Below are 24,813 nucleotides of genomic sequence, written 5' to 3' on the forward strand. Positions count from 1 at the left end.
TATTTTTATAAGGTTCATCGCCCAGTAAATGGCATCCATGGGCTTTATTCTCCAAAAAAGTTAGTTCTGCAAAGAGGAATTATGATGTTGGTAACAGAACTTTTGGCTATTAAGTTGGCCTTTGAGGAGTGACACCATTGGTTGGAGTGGGTGATACATCCCATCATGGTAATTACTGACCACAAAAATCTGTCATACTTTGAGTCAGCTAAGAGACTTAGGCGGGCTTTGCACATTGCGACATCGCAAGCCGATGCTGCGATGTCGCACGCGATAGTTCCCGCCCCCGTCGCAGGTACGATATCGTGTGATAGCTGGCGTAGCGAAAATTTTCGGTACGGCAGCTTCACATGCACTCACCTGTCCTGCGACCGTCGCTCTGGCCGGCGACCCGCCTCCTTCCTAAAGGGGCGGGTCGTGCGGCGTCATAGTGACGTCACACAGCAGGCGGCCAATAGCGGCAGAGGGGCGGAGATGAGCAGGATGTAAACATCCCGCCCACCTCCTTCCTTCCACATATCCTACAGAAGCCGCGGTGACGCCGGTAGGAGATGTTCCTCGCTCCTGCGACTTCACACACAGCAATGTGTGCTGCCGCAGGAGCGAGGAACAACATCGGACCGTCACGTCAGCGTAATTATGGATTACGCTGACGCTGCAGCGATGATACGATTATGACGATTTTGCGCTCGTTAATCGTATCACCTAGGCTTTACACACTACGATGTCGCATGCGATGCCGGATGTGCGTCACTTTCAATTTGACCCCACCGACATCGCACCTGCGATGTCGTAGTGTGCAAAGCCCGCCTTAACCCCAGAGAGGCCAGATGGGTATTATTTTTTCCAAGGTTCAATTTCTCCGTCACACATCGTCCCGGTATTTAAAATGTCAAGGTAAACGCCTTGTCTCGGAGTTTCCCAGGAGGTAATGATCATGTGAACCTGAGTTCCATTCTATCCAAGGTGATGGGTTTCTGCCCTATATCCTGACCTAGAAAGAGGGTTTCCGAGGCTCAAGGGGATGCCTCGACCTCCTGTCTTCCATGAAGGTTGTTTGTACCACCTAGTCTGCATCACAAGGTGTTTAAGGAACATCATAGTATGGTACCGGCGGGACAGCCTGGGATGGGAGTAAAGCAACAACTGACTTTCTTTCTTGGCGTTTGTGGTGGCCAAGGCTGTGTAGTTACATTGTGAATTTCGTGACAGCTTGCAGTACAAAAGTCAAACATACTCGTCCTTCAGAATCTCTCCTACCCCTGGCTATTCCCTCTAGACCAGTGATGGTGAGCCTATGTCAAGCATGCCAGACAGGGCACGCAGAGAACTCTCTGTCAGCACACACACTGTCGCCTCATCCAGCCTCTTTGAACTGCTGGCACGATCGCGCTAGCAATTCAAAGCTGTATTGGAGCGGAGGAGACTTTTCTCCTCGCTCTGACACTCTTGTCCTAGGCCATATACCTGATACCTATGAGACATCGGGAGCATCAGTAAGCGGTGCCAGTGTTATGATGTATTGTGGCCACAAAAGAACTGAGGGCCAAGCGGCGCGTAGTGGTGGAGCGGGTGTTGGAAGGTGATTCTTTTTTGTTTTTTGTTGTTTTTTAAACTGTGTGCCACTGTGTCAGGATGGAGGGAACATGCCAAGATGAGGGAAACATGCCAGGATGAGAGGACCATGCCAAGATGGAGGGAACATGCCAGGATGGGGGGAACATGCCAGGATGGAGGGAACATGCCAGGATGGGGGGAACATGACAGGATGGAGGGAACATGCGAGGGTGGGGTACATTTGCCAGGATGGGGGGGAACATGCCAGGATTGGGGGAACATACCAAGATGGGGAGAACATGCCAGGATGGGGGATAACATACCAGGATAAGGGGGAACATGCCAGGATGGTGGAACATATCAGGATGGAAGTACATGCCAGGATGGGGGTGCATGCCAGGATGGGGTACATTTACCAGGATGGGGAACATGCCAGGATGAGGTACATGCCATATTGGGGGAACATACTGGGATGGGGAACATGGCAGGATGGGGTACATTTACCATAATGGGGTACATTTATCAGGATGGGGCCATAATAGGGACAAATATACCAGAATGTAGGAAATATATATCAGGATGGGGGATATGTTTACCAGGACGTGGCCCAGGAAGGGGGAAATAACTATGTAATGAAAGGGGAGGGGAGCAACTTATATGTCTTTATAGAATTTTGAGATGTTCAGACTTTGAAATGTAGATGTGGATTTCAGGGTGAAATCTGATTGTCTGTCTAATATTCTGCAATTTTTTTCAGAAATATCAATCCAACTGCTGTGTCTGGAAAGGGCAGTGGGAGGGGCTGAGCTTCAATGTGTGGTAAGCACTAGAGATGAGCCACCCCCCTAGTGTTCGAGTTCGGTTCGTCGAATGGCGGTTTAGTTCGGCGAACGTTCGACAAACACCTTCGAACCCCATTGAAAACAATGGGAGGCAAACACAAACACATATAAACACATAGAAAACACCTTCTAAGGTGTCCAAAAGGTGACAAACAACTCACAAGACACCACAAACACTTGGAAAGTGACAAGTACATATACTCATGCTGAAACAAAAGAGCTGAATGAGTAAAAGGAGAAGGAGACACAGATGTAGTAGTATCTACAAATGAAAATCGATGCCATGACAGTGCAACTGGAGCCTTGCTCATTTTGGGCTTCCAATCTGGAAAAATGGCCTGAGCTCGTCACCTACGCTTGGAAATCTTGTCGTGCCCCGCATCCAGCGTTCTCTCTGAAAGTGTCTTCAGTGCTGCTGGCTGTGTGCTGACAGATAAGCGCACGCATCTGTCCAGTGACAATGTGGACAGATTAATGTTCATCAAGATGAACAAATCATGGATCTGCAAGGACTTTTCTACCCCTGTGTCAACCTGGGGAGACGAAAGGCTTGTAGATTTTTGATAGTGCTTCATGCAAATCAATATTTTAAGTTTGCATCTGTGTGACAATTGATGCCCCTTAAGTTTTGTCCGGGGCCCATATTTTGGAAAAAAGGGAGACTCTGGTTGGAGTCCCCTTGCTGTGTTTTACAAGATATTAGAAGGGCATGACATGCCTAAGAGGTTGACTTTCAGCATGTGCAAGCTGTTGGCTACAGAAATGCTGCCTTTCCACCCGGTGGACACAGAGGATTTTCGAGACCTTATGTCCATCGCAGTGCCCCAAGAGCAGATGCCCAGTCGCCACTACATCTCCAAGAAAGGTGTGCCTGCGCTACACTAGCATGTCACACACAACATCACCGCTTCCTTGAGAAACTGTGTGTGAAAGGGTGCATTTCACCACAGATACTTGGCCCAGTCACCATGGACAAGGGCGTTATATGTCGGTGACTGGGCACTGGGTAACTATGGTAACTATGGTGAGAGATGGAGAAGGGTCTGCTGTACAAGTCTTGCCGTCCCTACGAGTTGTGTATCAATCCTCCCTCTGTATATAGAAGTTCCTCCACTGCTTCTGCCTCCTCAACCTTGTCTTGGTCCTCCACCTACGCTGAAATCCTGTCTGGTAAGGCCACACGCATTGTAACTGTGCACAAGGAATCACGCACACCTCCTTACTATGCTGGCAGCAGAGCTCAACGCCATTAGGCGGTCGACTCTTTACTTTGAAATGTATGGGAAATGTAAGTTACACCGCTGAGGAGTTGTGGACGGTTAGCTATGTAGACCGAGTTTCACCAATGGTTATCTCCACTTAACCAGCAGCCAGGGAAGGCTGTGTGTGACAATGATGCAAACCTGGGTGCGGCCCTTCAACGGGACAATGTGACACACGTGCCTTGTATGGCTCACGTGTTCAACCTGGTTATCCAGCAATTTTTAAAACCACTATCCCGGCCGAAATGGCCTTCTGCAGAGGGCATGGTGTAACGCCTGCCTGGATCCACACACTCAGACGGGCTGTAAAGGATAGGCTAGCGGGAAGCCACTCCCCAAGCAGGACCCCTAGAACCCTGAAACCCTTTAACCCCTATACAGGGATTTGGAATTACACAGGGCCCAAGGTGATCAATACCTGTGGAAGGCTGCAGTCCGAGAGAGTAGTAGTCAGGCAGGGTCAAACCATGAATAGAGGAACATGAACAGAATCGGACGGCAAGGACTTAATCAGAAAACAAGCAGAGGTCAAATGTGGATCGGGCAACGAGGTACATAAACAGCAGGCAGAAGACCTAGTCAGGAAACAAGCGTTAGTCAGCACACAAAATCACAAAACAGAACTGGGCTTAACAGGAAACAAAAGTTCAGAACTATGTCTGGCAGTGGTTAGAGATGAGCGAACCGGTCGCGGTTCGGCTCGAGCTTGGTTCGCCGAACGGAGGTCGCGTTCGAGTTCGGTTCAGCGAACCGGTTCGTTGAACCACTAGAACCCCATAGGAAACAATGGGAGGCTATCACAAACACATAAAAACACCTAGAAAACACCCTCAAAGGTGTCCAAAAGGTGACAAACAACTCACAACACAACACAAACACATGGGACAGTGACAAGAACAAATTCTAATGCGAAAACAAAACAGCGTTATGAGGAAAAAGAGGACGAGACACAGATATAGGCATAGCATGCCCTTCTAAAATCATGCAAAACACCACAAGGATTACTCCAAGCGGAGTCTCCCTTTTTTCCAAAAATTGGGCCACACAGACACCCCTTCAGTGGCAGCACTTGTGCCCCAGTTGTACACTTCACAGGTAGATTTGCATCAAGCACATTCAAAAATACGCCATCCTTAACTGTCCCCAGGACGGCACCAGGGTAGGTAGCAAAGTCTTTGCTGATCCCAGATCTGTTCATCTTGGATCATTTTTAGAAACACTGTAAGCAAGGGTTACTCCAAGCGGAGTCTCCCTTTTTTCCAAAAATTGGGTCACACAGACACCCCTTCAGTGGCAGCACTTGTGCCCCAGTTGTACACTTCACAGGTAGATTTGCATCAAGCACATTCAAAAATACACCATCCTTAACCGTCCCCAGGATGACACCGGGGTAGGTAGCAAAGTCTTTGCTGAACCATGACTTGTTCATCTTGGCTCCTTTTTAAAAACACAGCAAGCAAGGTTTACTCCAAGCGGAGTCTCCCTTTTTTCCAAAAATTGGGCCACACAGACACCCCTTCAGTGGCAACACTTGTGCCCCAGTTGAACACTTCACAGGTAGATTTGCATCAAGCCAATTCAAAAATACGCCATTGTACCGCCCTGAGAGGGGCCCGGTCGCTTCCTCCGCTTGCTCGGGCCGAGCCGCTTGAGGTCCGGGCTCGGATTTGTCGGTGGCACGAGCGCCTCCGGACCGGGGGCCACATCACTCTTGTTAAGGGGGAAGTAGGCGGTGGGAGGATGGTGATCAGGTAACGGGTCGTGACGCCATCCACGGGTCGTGGTGACGGGAGATGCACCACCGCTGCAGCTGAAGTGATGGCGGGCTCGTCTGGGATCGGTGTTGCGGCCGCAGCCGAGATGTTAGCCCCTCCGTGGGTAGGGGCGGTGTGTCCCGGGTCTCGGTGGGGGACTGGATGGGTTGGTGGTAGTTGTAGTCGGGGTGCAGGGCGCCGTGCCGCGGTGCAGTGTGTCGTGCCCGGATGGCACTGGTGTACTCACGATTAATCCACACTGAGTCACTGGTAAACCAAAGTTCGGTAGTGGTCGGTCCTGCGGCCGGCTGCTGATGTCCCCTGTGGGGTTGATGGAGGCCCCTTTTCCCGTGCACCTCTGAATGTTTGTGTTTCGGCCCCCCCTGCCTAAGCAGTGGTAGCCCGCTCCCCGGCGTTGAGCTGCCGGAGGAGCCCTCGGTTGCCCGCAGGCGCTGGCCCGTCAAGTGTTTGGCCCTTGGTGGTGGCGCTCACCCGGTCTCGGTGGGCTTTTACCTTCTTTAGGGACTTTGGTTGTGGATGAACACCTGAGGTGCGGTCAGCAATCAGTCAATTTGCCTATACTCAGTGGCTTCTAAGCTAGGACGGGGTCTGAGTACCCTTCTTCTGTTTGGTGCACCGGTACACATTTGGCTCCCCAGTTCGGGACCGGCGGGCTCCAACCCAAGCCCGGTCGGTACGGTTCCGCCAGTTGCTGTACCGGTACTCCTGCAGATGGCCACCACCGCCTGCCTGCCTGCCTGATGTTTTCCAAGGGGCCCAGGCTCCAACCTCGGTCCCTGACAGTCTCTCTCCACTTTCACCTCCTGTAACTGTCAACTCTTAACTTTGTCTCTCTAAAACTGTTCTGTTTTAACTTCCTGCCCCAGGACAGTAGTCTCCTTTGTGGGCGTGTCTTTCCGCCTGACTCCGCCCACCTGATGTGCTCTACTTGCCCTGGGGGAGGCATCAGGTCTCTCTATCGGTTGACATGAATGTGACCTCACAGGAGATGGGGGTATGTGTTTAAGTGGATGGTGTTATTACGTGTGACCCCTGGAGTCCAGGGCGTCACACCATCCTTAACCGTCCCCAGGATAACACCGGGGTAGGTAGCAAAGGCTTTGCTGAACCATGACTTGTTCATCTTGGCTCCTTTTTAAAAATACAGCAAGGGTTACTCCAAGCAGAGTCTTCCTTTTTTCCAAAAAATGGGCCACACAGACACCCCTTCAGTGGCAGCACTTGTGCCCCAGTTGTACACTTCACAGGTAGATTTGCATCAAGCACATTCAAAAATACGCCATCCTTAACTGTCCCCAGGATGGCACCGGGGTAGGTAGCAAAGTCTTTGCTGATCCCAGATCTGTTCATCTTAAATCATTTTTAGAAACAATGCAAGCAAGGGTTACTCCAAGCGGAGTCTCCCTTTTTTCCAAAAATTGGGCCACACAGACACCTTCTTCAGTGGCAGCACTTGTGCCCCAGTTGTACACTTCACAGGTAGATTTGCATCACGCACATTCAAAAATACACCATCCTTAACTGTCCCCAGGATGGCACCGGGGTAGGTAGCAAAGTCTTTGCTGAACCATAACTTGTTCATCTTGGCTCTTTTTTAGAAACACTGCAAGCAAGGGTTACTCCAAGCGGAGTCTCCCTTTTTTTCCAAAAATTGGGCCACGCAGACACCCCTTCAGTGGCAGCACTTGTGCCCCAGTTGTACACTTCACAGGTACATTTGCATCAAGCACATTCCAAATACACAAGCATTTACTCTCCCCAGGATGACCCGGTTGTAGTAAAGTCCTTGCGGATCCATGACTTGTTCATTTTGATGAACGTTAGTCTGTCCACATTGTCACTGGACAGACGCGTGCACTTATCTGTCAGCACACACCCAGCAGCACTGAAGACACGTTCTGAGACAACGCTGGCAGCTGGACACGACAAGATCTCCAAGGCGTAAGAGGAGAGCTCAGGCCATTTACTAAGATTTGAAGCCCAAAATGAGCAAGGCTCCATTTGCAAAGTCATGGCATCGATGTTCATTTGTAGATACTCCTGGGAGATTCACTCCGTGCACCACGGTTGTTTGGTGGAAAAGCCGAGCTAAGATCGAGTAACAGCTTCTGCTGATACTCCTGCATACGTGCGTCCCTTTCTATGGCTGGAATTATGTCACAAAATTTGGACTTGTACCGGGGATCTAATAGTGTGGCAAGCCAGTAGTCATCATCACTTCTAATTTTGACAATACGAGGGTCATGTTGGAGGTAGTGCAGTAAGAAGGCGCTCATGTGTCTTGCGCAGCCATGCGGACCAAGTCCACGCTGTGTTTGTGGCATAGAGGTGCTAACCGTTCTTTCTTCCTCTGACATCTCCCCCCAACCTCTTTCAACTGAAATTTGACCACGGTCTCCCTCATCCGCTGAGTCTTCCATGTCCATGGACAGTTCGTCCTCCATTTCTTCATGTTCTCCTTCACCTTCCTCAACATTTTGACTGATACCATGTGCCCTTGTTAATCCCTGTCCCCCATGGTGCCATGCCTGCCACCTTGGTGATGATGAACGTCTGGAACTTGGTGATGTTGTTGTTCCTTACGGATATGAATCCTCCTGTACTTCCTCCCCTTCCTGTTGAACCACCCCCTGACTCCGAATAGTGTTTAGCGTGTGCTCCAGCATGTAAATGACTGGAATTGTCATGCTGATAATGGCATTGTCAGCGCTAAACATATTCGTCGCCATGTCGAAACTGTGCAGAACGGTGCATAGGTCCTTGATCTGAGACCACGCCATGAGGGTGATCTGCCTCAACTCTGCATCTTGTTGGCCCAAGCTATACGTCATGACCTATTACACCACTGCTTGGCGGTGCTGCCACAGTCGCTGTAACATGTGGAGAGTCGAATTCCAGCATGTCGGCACATCGCATTTCAGGCGATGGACCGGCAGGCCGAGAGACTTCTGGAGCGATGCAAGTCGCTCAGCTGCAGCGGTTGAACGTCGGAAGTGAGCAGACAGTTTTCGTGCCCTGTTCAGAGGGCCATCTAGGCCGGGATAGTGTGTTAAAAATTGCTGGACAACAAGGTTCAACACGTAAGCCATACAAGGCACGTGTGTCACCTTGCCCATGCGAAGGGCCGCACCCAGGTTTGCAGCATTGTCGCACACGGCCTTACCAGGCTGCAGGTTGAGTTGAGACAACCATTTACCAAACTCAGTCTCCAGAGCTGTCCACAACTCAGCCGCTGTGTGACTCCTATTTCCAAGACATTTCAAGCTAAAGACCGCCTGATGCCGTTGCGCTCTGTTGCCAGCATAGTAATCAGGTGTGCGTGATTCCTTGTGCGCAGTTACAACGCTGGTGGCCTGACCAGGCAGCCTTGGGGCGGAGGTGGAGGACCCAGATGGGGTGGAGGAGGCAGAAGCAGTGGAGGAACTTGGACAGACAGAGGATTGACGCACAAGTCGTGGGGACGACAAGACTTGTGCAGCAGACCCTTCACCATCTATCACCATAGTTACCCAGTGCCCAGTCAGCGACATGTAACGTCCCTGTTCATGCTTACTGGTCCAAGTATCGGTGGTGAAATGCACCCGTTCACACACAGAGTTTCTCAAGGAAGCGGTGATGTTGTGTGTGACATGCTGCTGTAGCGCAGGCACACCTTTCTTAGAGAAGTAGTGGCGACAGGGCATCTGGTACTGGGGCACAGCGACGGACATAAGGTCTCGAAAATCCTGTGCATCCACCAGGCGGAAAAGCAGCATTTCGGTAGCCAAGATCTTACAGAGGGATAAAGTCAATCTCTTAGGTTTGTCATGGGTCGCAGGAAATGGCCTTTTATTTGTCCACATCTAAGGGACAGATATCTGGCTGCTGTGTATAGACGGTGGTGAGTAGGGTCTCCCTGGAAAAATGAAGGTTTGTGAGGAAAGTGCAGGCGTAGACATGATGTTGCCTTCATCCAACGTTGGTGCTATCGATGTCTGAGAGAGCTGTACACACGCACTTGTTTCCCCTTCCAAACCAACTGACGACCTACCAAGCAAACTACCTGTTGCGGTTACAGTGGTGGAAGTTTTAGATGGAAAACCAGGTGTGACAGCTGTCCCCACAGTCCTAGAAGATGAAGAGCGCGCGGATGCACTGGAAGGGGCAGGCGGTGGATGGTCCGCTCCGCTAGGCCGCATTGCAACACGGTGAGCTTCCCACTGGGACATATGATATTTATTCATGTGACGATTCATGAAAGAAGTTGTCAAACTGCTAAGCTTTTTGCCTCTATTTACAGATTACCGACAAATTTTACAGATCACATGATTTGGGCGATCCTTTGCAAGGTCAAAAAAGGACCAGGCTAGGCAATGGCTTAGAGGACATTCGACCTGCTGAGCCACCCCAACTGGTGCTCAGAGGCAGAGTGGTGGCTGAGGATGCAGTTGTAGACATGCTACCAGTACTCCTCCTCTGTCCAGGAAGGCGCAAGGTAACTTCGTCGTCAGTTGCATCCTCCTCCACCGTCTCTGTTGACCTCCTCGAGTGCCTGACTGTGGGTTGACAGTAGGTGAGATCTAGAACGTCCTCATCAAGCATTGTGTTTGCACTCTCCTCACCCTCAGACCTAGCCTCTTCCTGCCCTGATGGAATATTTAAGTTGTCATCCCAATCTGGTATCTGCGTTTCATCGTCATCAGTATGTTCCTCATTGTCTCTACCAACAGGTGTTACAGTTTTTGAATAAGGGTCAACATTATGCTCAGAAACTTAGTCATCACGGCCTGAATCTGAGTCACAAAGGTTCTGGGCATCACTGCAGACCATTTCCTTGTCTGTACTCACTGTAGCTTAGGAGCAGACCTCTGATTCCCAGGTTATAGTGTGACTGAACAGCTCTGCAGACTCAGCCTTCTCTGTTCCACCATACTGTGCAGGGCGGGTGGAGAATTGAGAGCTGTGAGAAACCAAGTGTGATTGAGATGACAACTCAGAGAGGACTGGTTTTTTTTGGATGCGGTAGGTGGAGGAGAGGGCACTTGTTGGAGCACTTGAGATCCATTCAAGCATGTGCTTTTTTTGTGCATCATCTACCTTTGTTACAGTTGTTTGGGTCCGTAAAAAAGGGAGCACATTGCATTGTCCACGGAAAGTAGTAGACATCTTACCTTTGCTGGAAGATGGCCTATCTTCAGCAGATGTTAAAGTAGCTTTGCCACCTTCCCCACGGAGAAAAACTTTTTTTCCATTTCCAACACGCCTGTTCCCCTTTCCACCAGCATCTGTCATTTTGCCACTCATTTTTATAGCGACAAGATTGGCCACTTAAAATGTGGTAGTACAAATTGAGAGGTGGTGTTAATTGCAGAGGTGGTCTAGCTTTATTGACAGCTGAAGAAACAACAATGACTATCCCTGACAATGCAACTATGGCCCTTAAAGTTTTAGCAGTGTTTGTTATTATAATAGCTTAGTAAAAATGAGCAGGAGGGTGGAATGCAGAGGTGCTGGAAATTGCACAGCACCAGTGGGACACTAATGGAGTACAGCAGCCACTTTTTGGATGCCACTAAGTTTCAGCAGTGTTTGCTATTATAATAGCTTAGTAAAAATGAGCAGGAGGGTGGAATGCAGAGATGCTGGAGATTGCTTGGCACCAGTGGGACACTAATGGAGTACAACAGCCACTTTTTGGATGCCACTAAGTTTCAGCAGTGTTTGCTATTGTAATAGCTTAGTAAAAATGAGCAGGAGGGTGGAATGCAGAGGTGCTGGAAATTGTACAGCACCAGTGGGACACTAATGGAGTCCAACAGCCACTTTTTGGATGCCACTAAGTTTCAGCAGTGTTTGCTATTATAATAGCTTAGTAAAAATGAGCAGGAGGGTGGAATGCAGAGGTGCTGGAAATTGCTTGGCACCAGTGTGACACTAATGGAGTCCAACAGCCACTTTTTGGATGCCACTAAGTTTCAGCAGTGTTTGCTATTATAATAGCTTAGTAAAAATGAGCAGGAGGGTGGAATGCAGAGGTTCTGGAAATTGCTTGGCACCAGTGGGACACTAATGGAGTACAACAGACACTTTTTGGATGCCACTAACTGGCAGCACTCTTTTCAATTAAAATGGCTTTGCAAAAATGTGCAGGAGGGGAGAATGCACAGGTGGTGGGACTTGCTTGTCACAAGTGGCACACTAATGGAGTACAACAGCCACTTTTTGGATGCCACTAACTGGCAGCACTCTTTTCAATTAAAATGGCTTTGCAAAAATGTGCAGGAGGGGAGAATGCAGAGGTGGTGGGACTTGCTTGGCACAAGTGACACAATAATGGAGTACAGCAGCCACTCTTTGGATGGCACTAACTGGCAGCACTCTTTTCAATTAAAATGGCTTTGCAAAAATGTGCAGGAGGGGAGAATGCAGAGGTGGTGGAACTTGCTTGGCACAAGTGGCACAATAATGGAGTACAGCAGCCACTTTTTGGATGGCACTAACTGGCAGCACTCTTTTCAATTAAAATGGCTTTGCAAAAATGTGCAGGAGGGTACAGTGGCCAGGTTGTTGGTCAGTGTAGAGGAAAGGAAGCCTCACTTTCTATCCCTCCTAATGGTGAAATGCAGCAAGGAATTTCCTGAGCTTAGGTACACAGACGCTGTTATCTGAAGCTGTGTACAGCGTTTCCACGGACCTGACTGTCACCTATGGCTCTGAGCCTGATGAAATTAGCCCTGAAAAGGGCTGAAATAAACTTCTGTCCCTAATCTGTAGAACGCTGTGTGTATAGCGTACACAGCAGGACCGGCAACAGGAGCTGCGTGAGTGGTGACTGTCACCCAGACGCAGAAGGCAGATAATGGCGTCCTGAGGTAAAATGCCCGTATTTATAATGCAAGGACATGTGACATGGACAGCCTATTGACACATGCCCTTGCTTGTCAGGCAAAAAGTCCACTTAGCTGTGTGTGTGTCTGGGATTGGCTGACATGCTAGACCGCCCCACTACACGTGCGCTTAGGGAAAAAAAAAATAAATGGCGATCGACATTTTCTCAGCACCACAGATCTAAAACCTGTCCCCCCCGCACACTATACGCTGAAATTTGATAATAGTGTGAATCACAGAGTGACTCACACTATTACAGTGAAAAGCCAGCTAGTAATTAGCTAGGCTTTTTGCTGATAGAATCGTTCTTGAACGTAACTCGAGCTGCTGAACTTTTAGCAAAAAGCTCAAGTTCTTGTTCTATCTAGAACACCACAAGGGTGTGGTGTCTTCCCATTGGTTGTAGCTGAATGATGGTACTTCAGCTGTGAGACAACCACCACCTTCAGTCAGCCAGTGGTACTGCAGATCTCAAGGTAACACAGCCCAGTGGATGAGCGGAACCTGCGGCCACTAGCGCCGCTGGCATCGACTCCTCTCCCATCACCAGCACTATCTACGAAAGGAACACGGTGTCACCTTGCGATCAGAGTACAAGTTGCTGGAGTGGACTCCGGTGGTGACATAACAGCCGTGTGCGACAATGATGCAAACCTGGGTGCGGCCCTTCGTCGGGGCAATGTGACACGTGTGCCTTATATGTTTCACATGTTCAACCTGGTTGTCCAGCAATTTTTAAACCACTATCCCAGCCTACATGGCCTTCTGCAGAGGGCACGCTCGCTATGTGCTCACTTCCACCGTTCACACCCCGCAGCTGAACAACTTGCATCGCTCCAGAAGTCTTTCGGTCTGCCAGTTCACCGCCTGAAATGCGATGTGACGACACGCAGGAATTTGAATCTGCACATGTTGCAGCGTCTGTGGCAGCACCGCCGAGCCCTGCTGCAATACGTTATGACGTATAGCCTGGGCCAACGAGATCCAGAGGTGGGGCAGATCACGCTGCTGGAGTGGTCTCAGATCAAGGACCTATGCACCCTTCTTCACAGTTTGTCGACGAAGATGTTTAGCACTGACGATGCCATTATCAGCATGACAATTCCGGTCATCTACATGCTGGAGCACACTCTAAACATTATTCGGAGTCAGGTGGTGGGACAAGAGGAAGGAGAGGAAGTACAGAAGGAGTCATATGCGGAAGGGATAACAAGATCTACAAGGTCCAGACAGTCAGCAGCACCAAGGCGGCAGGCATGGGATAGTGGGGGAGAGGGATTAACAAGGGCGCATAATAGCAGCAAAACTGTTGAGGAAGGTGCAAGTGTACCGCCCCGCGGCCTCGGTTGCGGCCGCCGAGCTGCTCGGGTCCGGGCTCGTGTATCGATGGTTCGAGCGTCTCCGGACCCGCGGGTCACGTCACTCTGGAAGGGTGTAGTGGCGGTGCATGCAGGGGTGGTTGTTTGGTAAAGTTCGTGACGCCACCCACGGGTTGAGGTGATTGTAGGATGGACACCACCGCTTCCGTTGACTAGGCCTCCCGGTGACGGTGTTATGCAGCTTGGTGTTAACCCCTCTGTGGGCAGAGGAGCGATGGCCCTGGGGGCCCGCGGGAAGGCTGAAGGCCGGGGTGCAGGGCGCAGGGTCGCGGTGCAGCGCGGTGCGGTGCCTGACGGCACTGGTGTACTCACTCTGACACAAGATAACGGAGTCTCTGGTAAACCAAACGGTAGAATGGACGGGGCCCACAGCTGGCTGCGGTGTTCTCCCTGGACAGGCTGGTAATGGCTGTCGTTTCCCTGCACCTGTGTTATGTAGTTTTTGACTCCCATGCCTGGACACCGATAGTCCGCTCCCCGGCGTGTAAATGTCGTAGGAGCCCGTTTGCCTGCAGGCGCTGGTCCTTTGAATCTCTTGCCTTTGGCGGTGGCACTTATCCGGGATGGTTGGGCTGTTGCCTTCAATCGGGACTTGGGTGGGAATGAACCCCTGAGGTCCAGACCGCAATCAGTAAATTTGACTATCAGGGCGGCTTCTAGCCTAGTCGGGGTCTGAGTACCCTGCCTGGTGCTTGGCTCCAATCGGCTCCCTGGTTCGGTACCAGCGGGCCACCGCCTGACCCCGGTCCTACGGTTCCACCGACCATTCACCAACTCCTGTAGACGGCCAGCACCGTCTGCCGACCTTGCTGGAGGTGCCTGGGCTCTGACTCAGACACCTAGACAGTCGATGGCAGGCCTGGTCCCAGGTCTGCTCTTGACTTCTCTCCTCACTCCTTCACTGTTTGACTGACTCTCCACCCTCTCACTGTGTTTTCCCACCTCCAGGCCTGTGAACTCCTCGGTGGGCAGAGTCAACCGCCTGGCTCCGCCCCAACTGGTGTGGACATCAGACCCTGGAGGGTGGCAACAAGGGTTTTTAGTGTGACTGTTGTCACCTATCCGGGGAAGGGGTGTGTGTGGTGTTGTGTCTGTGACTACTTGGCTAGTCCAGGGTGTCACATTCCCCCTTGGTTTAACGCAGACCGTCCGCGGGCTGCCCGTCCATCACCGGTTTTATTTTTCTGAAAAGATATAAACAATTGAAAAACAAACATTCAAACAAGTACTTTTCATTTCTTCCCTTACGGAAGAATTACGGCACATTACTTGAACCGTTACAAACGGGAACATTTTATTTATAACAGTAAACGGGTCCATGTCCTTCTGCTTTCCCACCCAAGCAACCTAGCCCTGATGCTGCCCCTAAGAAATGGGCAGCACCCCTTTTCCCCAGTCCAGAAACAGGCACTCAGCCAGGCTACCCAAGCGGGAACGGGTACGGTGATTCACACCTGGCAGTCACTCAGAGGCCCCACGTCCAAGGGGACCCCAGACCCGGAGGATGGTCACCGGTTCTGATGGTGACCGGACCCCAGCCTGCTCTGCTGCGGGTCCCTGCTCCAACCAGCCTCCCCGGAGACTGGCAGTTGCGGGAAACGCAATTGGGGCATTATTTACAAGCCCAATCTTTATTGGGTGGCTTGCTAGTTCTCAGCTTGTCTTTGGGGGAATGGGGACAACATCAGTCCCAACGGGGATGGGCGCTTCAGTAGCCGGGTCCGCTACCTTAAATAAAAACAAAACAACTGTAGGGTCCCAAAAGGGACTTGCTGTAGGGTCCCAACGGGGACTGAATCTTTTGCAACGGGGGATCTGCTGCCTTACTTGAGGTCACCTTCCTCGTACTCCTCCTCCAGCTCCACATCAGGGCTGTACGGTGGGGGAGGGGACTGGGGTCGCCTAGGAACGCTGCGGCTCGCCCTCCTCCTTACATCAAGGGTGAACCAGCCCCTCTCCCCACAGTGACGGGTGTAGGTGACAAGCTCACCGGCCTTCAGGTCACGATCCGGGTGACCCAGGGGAAGATGATGGTAGACGTCCCTCCAGGAGAAGAAGACTTTGGCCTCCAGGCCCGGTTCGAAAATATACCCCCATCCACGCCGGGGGCAAAACTGCCAGACCTGGCCCTCATAGGTCTGGCCCCACACCTGGTAGGTGGCATTCCGGAGATTTTCCTTCTCCCGGATAGTGTGGGCCAGTACTGCGGCCTTCTGCTTCTAACGGGCCTCGATCTCCCGGCCCGTCTGGCTCAGCTGCCGCTCCCAGTATGGAGCGCCTGCATGATCCCTCTGCGCGGGGGTCGGGCCCAGTCGGCGCTCCCCGATGCTGGCTACGACCGGCACCATCTGCGTTGGGGAGCCCCGCTGTGTCGCGGCCCGTCCTGCTGCCTCACAGCGACAACCTTCCACTGCCTCAGCCGAGGCCTGGAACTTGGGAGCAGCCAGCATTACCTTCTGGTCCAGCTTCCGGTCAGCGTCCATCTTTTCCCTGGCCGGGCGGACTGCCTGGGCCGGGACCACCTTGGGCGCGGTCACTTCTGGGACCGATGGCTTCACCTCGCGAACGGGCACCTCCCGGGGAATATTCCACGGCAATGGGATCGGTGCGGGTGATACGAAGGGCCGTCCACGGGCGGCGTCTGCAGGCTCTTCCTCATGGGCGGATGGGATGATCTCCGCGGCCAGTGTCGGGGGCAGCGGGCCGGTTGGCGGGGCGGCTGCAGCCGATACGAGTGGAAGGGCAAGCAGCAAGGTGAGTGGGAGCAGGCCGGGCCCCTCAGCCGCAGCGGCCGGTCCTTCAGGGACACGGGAAGGGGGGTCGCTTACCCGCTCCTCTAACACTGCCTCCACCTCGTGTTTCCGCACGGCCGCAGCTACTTCCTCCATTTCGGCCACCCACCTTTCCATGAGGAACCGGACTTGGGCCTGTTGATGGCAGCACATCTGCGCTGTCCGGGCTTCCACCCACGCCGCTGTTCCTGGCGAGGGCTGCGGGATTTCAGGGTTGCCGGACGGGTTGGACATCTTGCAGAGTGCTCGGGTTCCAGGAACAAGATGGATGCAGAGTCCTGGCTTCCCTGCTTCTTATCCCCGTGGTCACATGGGGCCAGACCTTAGCCCCCCCTTGGTCTTTCTACAGCACTTTTCTCTTTGGGGGCGGGTTTTCGCTTTCGCGCCTTCACTGCTCGGGGAAGACGACTTAAGCGGGAAACTTTCGCGCCCAAAATGGCGGATCTTCAGATTTTTCAGTGGGGCGCCGCTAACGGGAACCACAAGGCGCACTTCTACCGGTAAGTAGACTGGTTCTATCCTGTTCGTGATGCCAGAAGAGGTCGATGTGTACCGCCCCGCAGCATCGACTGCGTCTGCCGAGCCGCTCGGGTCCAGGCTCATGTGTCGGTGGCTTGAGCGCCTCCAGACCCGGGAGTCATGTCGCTCTGGAAGGGTGTAGTGGCAGTGCACGCAGGGCTTGTTGTTTGGTAAAGTTCGTGACGCCACCCACGGGTTGTGGTGATTGTAGGATAGACACCACTGCTGTCGTTGACTAGGCCTCCCGGTGACGGTGTTATGCAGCTTGGTGTTAACCCCTCTGTAGGCAGGGGGGTGATGGTCCCGGGGGCCCACGGGAAGGCTGAAGGCTGGGGTGCAGGGCATAGGGTCGCGGTGCAGTGCCTGACGGCACTGGTGTACTCACTCTGACACAAGATAACGGAGTCTCTGGTAAACCAAACGGTAGAATGGACGGGGCCCACAGCCGGCTGTGATGTTCTCCCTGGACAGGCTGGTGATGGCTGTCGTTTCCCTGCACCTGTAATATGTAGTTTTTGACTCCTGTGCCCGGACACCGGTAGTCTGCTTCCCGGCGTGTAAATGTCGTAGGAGCCCGTTTGCCTGCAGGCGCTGGCCATTTGGATCTCTTGCCTTTGGCGGTGGCACTTATCCGGGATGGTTGGGCTGTTGCCTTCAATCGGGACTTGGGTGGGAATGGACCCCTGAGGTCCAGACCGCAATCAGTAAATTCGACTATCAGGGCGGCTTCTAGCCTAGAGTACCCTGCCTGGTGCTTGGCTCCAATCGGCTCCCCGGTTCGGTACCGGCGGGCCACCGCCCGACCCCGGTCCTACGGTTCAACCGACCGTTCACCAACTCCTGCAGATGGCCACACCGTCTGCCGACCTTGCTGGAGGTGCCTGGGTTCCGGCCCAGACACCTAGACAGTCCATGACAGGCCTGGTCCCAGGTCTGCCCTTGACTTCTCTCCTCACTCCTTCATTGTCTGACTAACTTTCCACTCTCTCACTGTGTTTCCCGCCTCCAGGCCTGTGAACTCCTCGGTGGGCAGAGTCAACCGCCTAGCTCCGCCCCACCTGGTGTGAACATCAGACCCTGGAGGGTGGTAACAAGGGTTTTTAGTGTGCTGTTGTCACCTATCCGAGGAAGGGGTGTGTGTGGTGTTGTGTCTGTGACTACCTGGCTAGTCCAGGACATCACACAGGAGCACAGGAAGAAATGGAGGACGAACTGGCGATGGGCATGGAAGACTCAGCAGATGAGGGAGACCTTGATCCCATTTCTGTTGTGCGAGGTTGGGGGGAGAGGGCAGAGGAAGGAATCATGATTCTCATTGCCGCCAACAACACAGCAAGGACTTGGTCCTCCTGGATGTGCAAGACACATGAGCACCTTCTTGCTGCAGTCCCTACAACATGACCCTCGGATTTTCAGAATTCGAAGTAATGCTGACTACTGGGTTGCCACACTGTTAGATCCCCGGTACAAGACAAAATTTGGTGAAATAAGTCCTGCCATAGAAAGGGACGCATGTATGCAGGAGTATCTGCAGAATCTGGTACGCAATCTTAGATCGGCTTTTCCACTAAACACCAATGCTGAACAGAGTGAATCTCAACGCTTTGTCATGGCTAGGAGGAAATGGTGTTTTACTTGTTCACAGCTGAGGGACCGAGGGCTGGCTGCTGTGCTGAGACGGCATTGAGTAGGTGTCCCTGCAGAGTTGCAAATTTGGTCATATACAAAATGAGTGGAAAAAAGCCAGATGCATGTGGAAAGGGGAACAGGTGTGTTGGAAAGGGGAAAAAAGTTTGTGTCCGAGGGTATGGTGGTAAAGCAACAGTAACATCTGCTGAAGAAACACCATCTGTTACGGGGGGACAGGCAGATTTGGATAAGGTGGTATATATCCCAATCGCCAGTCGGGGTCCACCGTGCTCCCAGATGGAAAAAGAGATGCTGGCAACCCAAAGGTTAGGCGGAGGATACAGACGACACTCGGATCTGGATACTGTGAACCCTGTTAGCGTGACAGGGTCCACACACCCAGCCCAGGAACTCCCTGTTAACAACACAGGGGCCATTGGGTACGCTGTCCGTGTGCGTAGGGGGCACACCTGTGGACCGGAGGCGCAACATTTCCCAGTTAATGCCACTGGGCTGCACTAGCAGGACTGGTAGGACAGGAGCTGGCTGTAACCATTCTGCATTACCAAGTGTGGTGGCGTCCAGCACCGATGCCCTATCCCTGCCTACCTCTGTCCTAAAGCCGCAATGGGTTCAACACATGGAGGTGTGCTCTGTCTGAGCATAATAGAAGACTGCGCACCTCCATATTGTCTCCAGCCCCTTTTATAACCTGGGTCCGCCCCAACCCAGGGTGGACCACAATGCACCTCCACGAGGCAATAGCAGAGTGCCACGTCATCAGTGACATAACCAGCGGACTATCCGAAACCGCAACTTCACTGATGACCTCATGGCAGCCATGCCCCAAACACCACACTAATCATCGTCTGACGAACAATGATGAGTTGCCAAGTCATCGGGGCGGGCCTCTTCGAGCCAGTCAGGAGTGGCTACATCACCAGGACACCTGATGCCCTCTGGCCTATCAGGGCCTGCCACCTCACGGACATGGCCAGTGAGGTCCTTACCGGACCTAGCGTCTGATGCACTAAATGCCCAGTAGGCACAACACAGGACTTAGACACGGCACGGAGTCCAAGTACCTGTGCAAAGAGGCTTTTCGTACTAAGTGTGGGAGCATGCTCAGTAGCCCGAACTGAGGACTTAGCCTCAGGAATGGCACAGTCAGGCTGAGCATGCTCACTAGGCGAAACACTGGACTTAGGCTGCGGCTGGGGTAAATCAGCACACGCATGCGCACTAGCCGCCTCTCCACACTTAGACATGGAGGAGGAAGCAGCCAGCTGGACAACCCGAGGCACAGCCAAAAATGGCAGCTGAGGCCTGGGCGCAACTGGAACCACAGCAGGCTGCTTGCGGCTACCGCAGCACCGATTCGTAACACCAACTTCCAGCCAAAATAAGATGTCTACTTCTTCCCATGGATAATCTGATATGATCCCTTTGTTTAAGGACACGACCATCGCGAACAACTGTAGATGAGGCACCAAAAGAGCAGGTGCTTGAATGGATCTCAAGTGCTCCATCAAGTGGCCTCTCCTCCACCTCAACATCAATATCCCAAATACTCCATTCCTCTGTGGTGTCACCCTAATCGCACTTGCTTCCTACCAGCTCTCAAGTTTCCACCTGCCCTCCTGAGTATGGGGTAACAGAGATGGTTGAGTCTGCAGAGCTGTTCAGTCACACTATAGCCTGGGAATCAGAGGTCTGCTTAAAAGCTGCAGTGAGTCCAGACAAGGAAATGATCTGCACTGATGCCCAGAAGCTTTGTGAGTCGGATCCAGGCCCTGATGAAGAAGGTTCTAAGCATAATGTAGACCGTCATTCCAAAACTGTAAATCCTTTTGGTGGAGACAATGGGGAACATGCTGATGAGACTCAGATACCTGATTGGAACGACAACTTTACTATTCGGTCAGGGCAGGAAGAGGTTGGCTCTGAGGAGTTAGGACGAGGGGAGTGATAACACACAGGGTGATGATGAGGTTGGGGACCCCACTTACTGTCAACCCACAGTCAGCCAGTTGATGAGGTCAGCAAAGGAGGTTGATGCTACTGACGACGAGGTTAGGTTGGGTCTTCATGGACAGAGACAAAGAACTGGAAGCACATCAACAACTGAATCCTCAGCCACAACTCTGCCTCTGAGCAGAAGTCGTGGTGGCTCTGCAAGCCGCAAGGGCTGTAAGCCTTGCATAGCCTGGGGCTTTTTTAACATCACAAAGGATCACACAACTCATGTCATCTGTAAGATTTGTCACCAATCTCTAAGTAGAGGCCATAAAATCACTATTTTGAGTACTTCGTCCATGAACCGTCACATGAATATGAAGTGATGGGGTGAGGGTGTATTGATGACTTTTATCCACTGTGGATGCAAGATGCTTATTTGCCGTTCATTGTATGCATTGTTGCTGACTACCCACAAGGGGCTGCTGGTTTACATCTGCCTTTGACTGTTTGGTCACTATAGCAATATCAAAACGGTCTTCGGCTGTGGACTTGGAGACCGGAGTAGGTGTTGTATGTGAGCTGAAGGAAAAGCGAAAGGTGTGCGGAACAGAAAGGAGCTGCCGCAGAAACAATTCGGTGGATTGTGAGGAGACTCATGTCAGCGGGGATGACTGTGATTTTGGTGGTGGTTGATAGATTTAGCAAAATGGTGCATTTCATTTAATTGTCGGCACTGCCTAATGCCAAGACTTTGGCACAGGTGATTGTTATTGACATTGTGAAACCTAATGGGATTCCGTATAATGTCTCAGATCATGGAACTCAGTTTGTCTCAAAGTTCTGGAAGGCGTTCTCTACTCATCTGGGGGTGCAATTGGAGTGCAATTGTCTTTCTCTTCAGTTTTCCACCCCGAGTCAAACAGTCAGACTGAGTGCAGTTATCAGAATCTGGAGACTTACCTGAGATGCTTTGTCTCTGAGAATCAGGAGAATTGGGAATCATTTTTACCTTTGGCTGAGTTTGCCATCAACAACCGGCGTCAGAAGTCTACTGGTAAGTTGCCATTTTCTTGAGCATATGGTTGTGGTTTTCCCCCTCAGTTTGGCACATTTACTGGGACAGGGGCTTCTGCTTTCCCACTAGAGGAGTGCTTTACAACTTCACTCTCTTCGGTGTAGCAAAAGGTGCAGAGTAATCTTAGGATGATGGGTGACAGGTACAAATGTATGGCTGATAAAAAGCATTTGCCAAGACCAAACCTCAGAGTGAATGATTTTGTATGGTTGTCCACCAGAAACATAAAGTTGAAAATTCCATCTTGGAAGCTGGGCCCGAGATTTATTGGTCCCTATAAAATCACTCATATCATTAACCCGGTAGCATTTCGCCTGGACCTTCCTCAGGCCTTGAAAATTCACAATGTGTTTCATAGGTCATTGTTAAAGAAATATGTTGAACCACTGAAAACCTCTCCTTGACCACTCGTCCCGGTGTTGGTGGATGGCAGTCTTGAGTTTCAGATTGCCAAGATTGTTGACTCTCACCGTGTACGTCGCTCACTTCAGTATCTGGTCCACTGGAGGGGTTTCGGACCTGAGGAGAGGACATGAGTTCCAGCATTTGATGTTAATGCCACTAGATTCTTGTGTGCATTTCATTCCTCTAATCCTGATAGGCCAAGTCCTGTGGTCACTCGTAGAAGGGGGAGTACTGTCACGGATCTGTCAAGGCCGGCTGACAATATTGTGGCAGCAAGTGTAAAAAAAATCCCAGAGATTGGCAGCACATGTTATCTGACAGTTCCCTGTTTCTGCAGCTGCAGACTCTAAGGCTATGTGTCCACGGTAGAATGTACCTGCGGATTTTTCTGCCTCAAAATCCGCAGCTTTCCCCCAGAATCCGCACCTTAGCATAGCTGCGGATTTGACGTGGATTTCGTTGCGGATTTTGATGCGGATTTTGTCCAATGTGTTTCTGAATAAAGCTTTGACTGTTTTGAAGGCAAAAAAAAGTCTCTTTATGTCATTTCCTGTCCCAACCCTCCTTTCTTCTCCATTATCCATTTTGTTAGCAGTCTCACAGTGTGCTTATACAGAAAAGCTGCGGCCAACACCACTGGGCTCTTACATTCTAACAGGCTGTATATAATAACCCAGTGGTGGTGGCCGCAGCTTATAGCCAAAAAATGTGGTCCCATGTTCCCTTTCACTGTTATTTAAAAAAAAAAAAAAAAGTGCTCCGCTGTATTTTCACTGTCCAGCCCGATGCAAGCGAGCAACTGGGGGCTGTGCTTCTCAGCGGGATAAGGCTGAAGCATTCTCTGCCCCTCCCGCTGAGAAAAACAGTCCTCAGCTGCCCCTGAAAATGGCGGCTCCGTTGTGAAGCGCCATCCTCAGGTGCTGTACCGAGGCTCATCCAGCTGCCCTGATGCATTTGGATGGCTGGGTAATACGGGGTTAATGCCAGTTTTCTGCAAACTGGCACTAAGCCCGAGGTTCATAATGTCATGCCTGTGTAGACACGGCCATTATGAACCTCCATTTGGTAATAAAGAAAACACAACACCTTTATTAAAAATTTTAATTGAAAGAAAAACACACACACATCCCTGATTGCCATCTTTATTACTCCCAAGCCTCAGAGGTTAATCCAGGACAATATCACAGGAAAGCTCTCTGCCGGCTGCTGGGAGCGGCAGAACTCACTGGCCGGGTCAGCTCAGTTCATAGCTGAGCTCGGGTCAGCTGACTTCAGAGCATCAGCTGACCAGGGCACAGAAGTCAGCCGGTCAGCTGACTTAATTCGCGAGCGCGGGCGGGTCAGCTGAGTGTACATCGACAGCTGAATAGTCGGCCGATGTGCACTCATCTGACCCGGGCACGAACGTCAGCCGGTCCCAGCAGACGGAAGAGAGCTTTGCAGCATCTCGTACACTGACGGCTGCTGTCACCGGCTGACGTCCGTGCCCGGGTCAGCCGGGTGCACATCGGAGCTGTCATGGATTATCGTCGGGGGATTCAGGGAGTAATAAAGATGGCAATCAGGGATGTGTGTGTGTGTTTTTCTTTCAAATAAAATTTTTAAAAAGTGTTTTCTTTTCTTTATTAGCAAACGGAGGTTCATAATGGCCGTGTCTACACAGGCATGACATTATGAACCTCGGGCTTAGTGCCAGTTTGCAGAAAACTGGCATTAACCCTCTTATATTACCCAGCCAGCCAAATGCATCAGGGCAGCTGGATGAGCCTCGGTACAGCACCTGTGAATGGCGCTTCACAACGGAGCCGCCATTTTCAGGGGCAGCTGAGGACTGTTTTTCTCAGCGGGAGGGGCAGAGAATGCTTCAGCCTTATCCCGCTGAGAAGCACAGCCCTCAGTTGCTTGCTTGCATCGGGTTGGACAGTGAAAATACAGCGGAGCACATTTTTTTTTTTTTAAAAAAGAATTGTGAAAAAAGACCTGGGATCCTGTTTTGCCAGCTAAAAGCAAGCAGCCTGTAACTAGCTGCTTTTAGCTGGCAATCCAGAGTCCGGACACAACACGACTACACTGCCACTACTCTACACTACAAAATGGTGAAACTTCCTCTTCCTGAACTATCCTACATCACTTCCTGCAGATTTGTTTGCGAGATCCGCACCAAATCCGCAGGAAAAAGAGCCTGTGGGAACAGACCTGCGGATTTCTTGCGGATTTTACACCTTGCATTGACTTGCATGGGAAAAATCCGCAACAAAATCCGCAACAATAATTGACATGCTGCAGATTTTTCCGGATCAAAATCCGCGGCAAATCCGCCGCGGAAAAATCCGCAGCATGGGCACAGCATTTCCAAAATGCCGTTGAAATGGCTTGGAAGTGCCGCTGCTGCAGATTTTCGGCAAATCCGCGGTAAATCCGCGGCAAATCCGCGGCAAAATCCGCGGTAAATCCGCAGCGTGGGCACATAGCCTAAAACCCTCGGAATCTGTCAGTATTTCCTCTCTGTTGCCATCCTCTGACTTTCTTTATTATTATTATTATTATTATAATTATTATTTATTATTATAGCGCCATTTATTCCATGGTGCTTTACAAGTGAGAGAGGGTATACGTACAACAATCATTAACAGTACAAGGCAGACTGGTATAGGAGGAGAGAGGACCCTGCCCTTTATAATCCTTACTCTGGGGATATTTGAGTGCTGTTTATAGTTTGTTCCTGACTGAGCTGTGGAGAACTAATGTTGTT

The sequence above is a fragment of the Anomaloglossus baeobatrachus genome, chromosome 6 (assembly GCF_048569485.1).
Source record: "Anomaloglossus baeobatrachus isolate aAnoBae1 chromosome 6, aAnoBae1.hap1, whole genome shotgun sequence".
In the NCBI taxonomy this organism is placed as follows: domain Eukaryota; kingdom Metazoa; phylum Chordata; class Amphibia; order Anura; family Aromobatidae; genus Anomaloglossus; species Anomaloglossus baeobatrachus.